The following is a 4,488-nucleotide window of genomic DNA, read 5'->3' as shown; positions in this document are numbered from 1 at the left end:
CCCCCTCCCCCCATCTATTTCCTCCCTCCCTCCCTTCCTTCCCTCCCTCCCTCCCTTCCTTCCCTCCCTCCCTTCCTTCCTTCCCACCTTTGTTTCTCTCTCTCTTTCTCCCCTTCCTCCCCATCTAAAGTTAAATGTGTTCTCCAAGCCCTGTCATACCGCCACACCGGCCAGCTGGCTTGGCTCGGGGAAGAATTGTACCCCATTGAAGTCCCTCCCCTCCTCAAACCCCACCCTCCTCAGGCTCCACCCCTAAAATATCCAGGTATTTCCCAGCCCAGAGCTGCAACCCTACTAGGCCATACAGATGCTGGGAGGAAGAGGAATTGTATGAATAGATGGCTGGAGCCTGGAGGTTATATGGGTAAAGACCTTGCTTGTCCTTGGAAGCTTGCCAAGTCCCCCCCAGGGGGTGGGAAAACCCCCGCCCCAGAGGCCCATTCCCCACCGCCGCCAGATCGGGCCCCGGGGGGGACTCCACCCTGACGTGCACGTCACCAGGAAGTGACGCAATCACGCCGGGCACGCTTGGGGCGGGGCCACGGGCATTTGAGGGAAAACTCTATTGTTCCCTCGGATGGTCGTGGCCCCACCCCCAGCGTGGTCACGTCCAATGCTCTAAGCTGTGGAGTGTTGTGAGCAAAAATTCTATTTTGTGAGCTACTGGCATAAAAGTTCTGAGCAAGCTGTTTGGCTACTGCATAAGTTAGTTTGCTCTGGAGCCGTCCTTCCTGAGCGAAGACAGAAATTTGTGAGCTGGAGGCTAAAACACTGTTTAGAGAGAACACTGGTCACGTCTCTTCCTGGTGACGTGGATGCGGCGCTCCAGGATCGACCCAGGAGTTCCCCGCTTCAGGACGAGGTACGACTTGGCAACCCTACTGGAAGGACAAAGTCTTCTCAAAACTTTCTGGAGAACCCTGCCCAGCTCTGGGCTAAAGAAAGGTAACAATGCCATGTAAATGAAATGACATGTGTGAAATGTTATGTAATTATTGTAAGTAGTAGCATGTATGCTACCTTAGGTTGGAGAGAGTTCTTTCTGCCTAAGGAGTCTTTCTTCAACTTAACTGGCTTTTCCTATGGAGAAAGAAGTTTGAGAAAGGTTCCTCAGGCTAGACATAGGCTTCAGTGGAGTGATACATCAGACCAGAACCATTTAGGGCTTTACAGTTTATTGCCTAATATATATAATCAGAAAATTATATAATTATAGTTGAATTACTTGACCACATCTATGTATGATTATTGTCAACCACTTGTAAGTCTTGGCTTTCCAAACAGAGAATGATATGGCATGAGATTAAACATCTAGGCCAACTTCTCAGAGCACCCACGGAAAAAGGATTGCTTTGAAATCTTGTAGGCCTCTGCTCCAGTGCCAGAAATGATGTGCTTCTAAAAGGCAAATCCAGTTTAAAAGTTATTTTCCATGATCGCCCAAAATGTATTAGGAGACTCATAATCACAGCCATTAATAGAATTGATGCACATTACATGGAATAAATAAATCAGGTGCCACCAATTTCCATTTACTGATTTGCAGTTTGTGTCTCGTAAAATAAAGCGTTGCCAGCCTCCAGGTGGGGCCTGGGGATCGACCACTTTTACAACTGGTCTCCAGCTGACAGAGATCAGCTCCCCTGGAGAAAATGGCTGCTTTTAAGGGTGGACTCTATGGCACTGTACCATGCTGAGGCCCCTCCCCAAACCCCGCCCTCTCCTGGATCCACCCCCAAAGTCTCCAGGTATTTTCCAACCCAGACCAGGCAACCCTAAATGCAAATAGGGTTGCCAGCCCCCCCCCCAAGACACCAGCTGGGGATGGGGTGAAACGGTTGGCAGATCAAGGTTGGAAAATTTCTAGAAATTTGGGGATGCAGCCTGAAGAGGACAGGGACCTCAATGGGTTACAACCCATAGAGTCCACCCTCCAGGGGAACTGATCTCTGTAGCCTGGAGATAAGCTATAGTTCTGGGGGATCCCCAGGCTGGCATCCCTATGTCAGGTCCACCTATCTTAGAAGGATACATACAAAGAACAAATATCACAATAACAACATTTTTTTTAAATTTACAATTTTACCTGGAGACAAGAACAATAACAACAACAACAAATAATAATAATAATGAATAACAATAATAGTTCCAAGTTTCACACCTGGTACAATAAAACAAGTGTTTTCCAGAATCAAAAAATAGAACATTTAGATCATACTATAACCTCATACATTCGTAACGGTTGTGCAAGTTACCTTACCATAATAGTACAGTACAGTCGTTCTAATACAGGCCACCACTTGCCAATAAAGTCTTGATATGCCGAATAAATGTCTATTTGTGCGATGCCGGTTGAAATTTTGTCCATTATAAAATATCATAACATCATTATAACATAATTGATAACCTTTTACCATAACTGATACATTAACAGTGCAATTCCAAGCACAGCTACGTCCTTCTAAATCAATTGAAATTAATGGGTGTAACTCAGAGTTTAAGTCTGTTTAGGACTGCACTGTAAATGTGTACTAAGGATAGGACTTGGTGGATCACTGAAACTTTTCTCTTTTCCTGCATCTAATTGCTGTGAAACTAACTACTTGTACGTGTTCTATTTCATGCTAGAAACATGAATTTTCTCGTCCATTTTGGTATTTTCAAAGATATTGTTGTGCACTTAATTAAAGGCTTTACCCACCTTCATCAAAGACGTTTGATCCAAGGGAATTCAACCAGCAGGTGGTTCACATAAAATCTCATTAGCCTCATTGATTGCCTTTAGCATTTTTGAGAGAGATAATGTTGCACTCATGCAAATACTGTTGGCTTATTTTACAGCTAGTTGTTATATGACATAATATAGAGGCTAGTAAATGTTACACTCAGAGATTAATATAGCATATTTGGCATAAATCAGCTTAGGCAGCAAAAATAGTAATTATATGAAATAATATTTTTGTAGTACTAATTGTCTTATTTTATAACTATAATACTGGGACTATGTCACCAGATAATCACCTTTCCACTGTTCATTTTTAGTTATACATTTAAATCAGTGTTATAACTATAATACTGGGACTATGTCACCTTTCCACTGTTCATTTTTGTTGTTCAGTTGCACAGTTGAGTCCGACTCTTCACAACCCCACGGACCACATCATGACCACCCCCCCTGTCTTCCTCCCACTCAATTTCATGTTCGTTGCATCGGTAACACTGTCTAACCCATACACAAGTTCCCTACAGGGACTGGTTTTTAACAAATCTCATTATGGAAAAGTTTCTATCCTAGCCCATTGGATGCTGTGCTATTCAAAAATATCGATACACATATTGCTGCTAAGGACTCACTAATCTTTCTGCTAAGCAAGCCAACTGCAAAACACAGAACTAAGAAGGATTCAAGACAGCAGAATGGACCTTATTCCAAAATCATCCTTTTCTCACTCTGAAGTGTTCATTCCAATTAATATATAGCTAGGACTTGTTGGCAACTGCTTAAACCTCGTCTTTCTTTTTTAACTCCTGTCTTCTGGACAGATGAGCATGTGCGTATGGCAGGGGTTGTCAGAAGACCCAGAGCCCCTTCTTCCTAGGCAGCGGAGGAGAGGGACTCTCTCCAGCTCACCAGGCGAGGGCTCTGAGAAAAGACTGTGCAGGCAAGATGAGCCAGAAGCAACCAGCGTAAAATACAAAAGCTACTTATTGCAACTTACGTATATGAAGATAAACTGCTGTCATAAGTCGACACTACGCCGTAGTTTTCTTCGTTGTATCGAAACATGTCATTGGGATCCCATCCATTAGACTACAGGGGGAAAAGCTTGGGTCTCAAAATGGCACAAACGCAGCACGTTTCCTCAAGTTTAAAGAAGTGTCTTTGCAATCAGAAGTTGCAAATACTGGACATTGTTGAACAGCAGAGCCATTTTCTACTAAGCACTGCTGCGCCACAGCTTCAGACATAACTAAAAGAGGACTGGCCACTGTGAACACAACTGTTTGCCTTATTGTGGCTAGTGGCAAGCAAAGTCCCACATGTGTGGTTACCTGAGACTGTAGAATTTGACATAGGAACAGATGAATTTAAAATTCCTGTCCAGTTTAGGAATGACAAGAGTGACAGAGTTCTTATGGGGTGCAAACATTATGGAGTGCTAATCCCATTACTCAGAAGTTTCAAAACTAACTTTCTCAAACTTGGATAAGGGTTCATTACTGGAGCCACACTTTTTCTTTTCAAATAGGTGCCTTCATTTTAAAGCATAAGTTCAACAAAGTCCAGTTTTACCCAATTTTCACTTTTTCCTGAATACAGACTGTGTTCACTTAAAGCAAAAGTTCCTTACAAGTGACATTATGACAAAGGCTGACAATTCAAGCCTAGTCAAGTGTGTGTGTGTGTGTGTGTGTGTGAGGGGATCTTCTGGAACAACTTTTCAGGGACAGTAGGTATAAAGATGCTTTCAGAGATGCTTTAGGCTG

Source organism: Gekko japonicus, unplaced genomic scaffold, assembly GCF_001447785.1.
Source record: "Gekko japonicus isolate JY-2015 unplaced genomic scaffold, Gekko_japonicus_V1.1 scaffold2123, whole genome shotgun sequence".
NCBI lineage: Eukaryota > Metazoa > Chordata > Lepidosauria > Squamata > Gekkonidae > Gekko > Gekko japonicus.
This window is presented reverse-complemented; position numbering follows the sequence as displayed.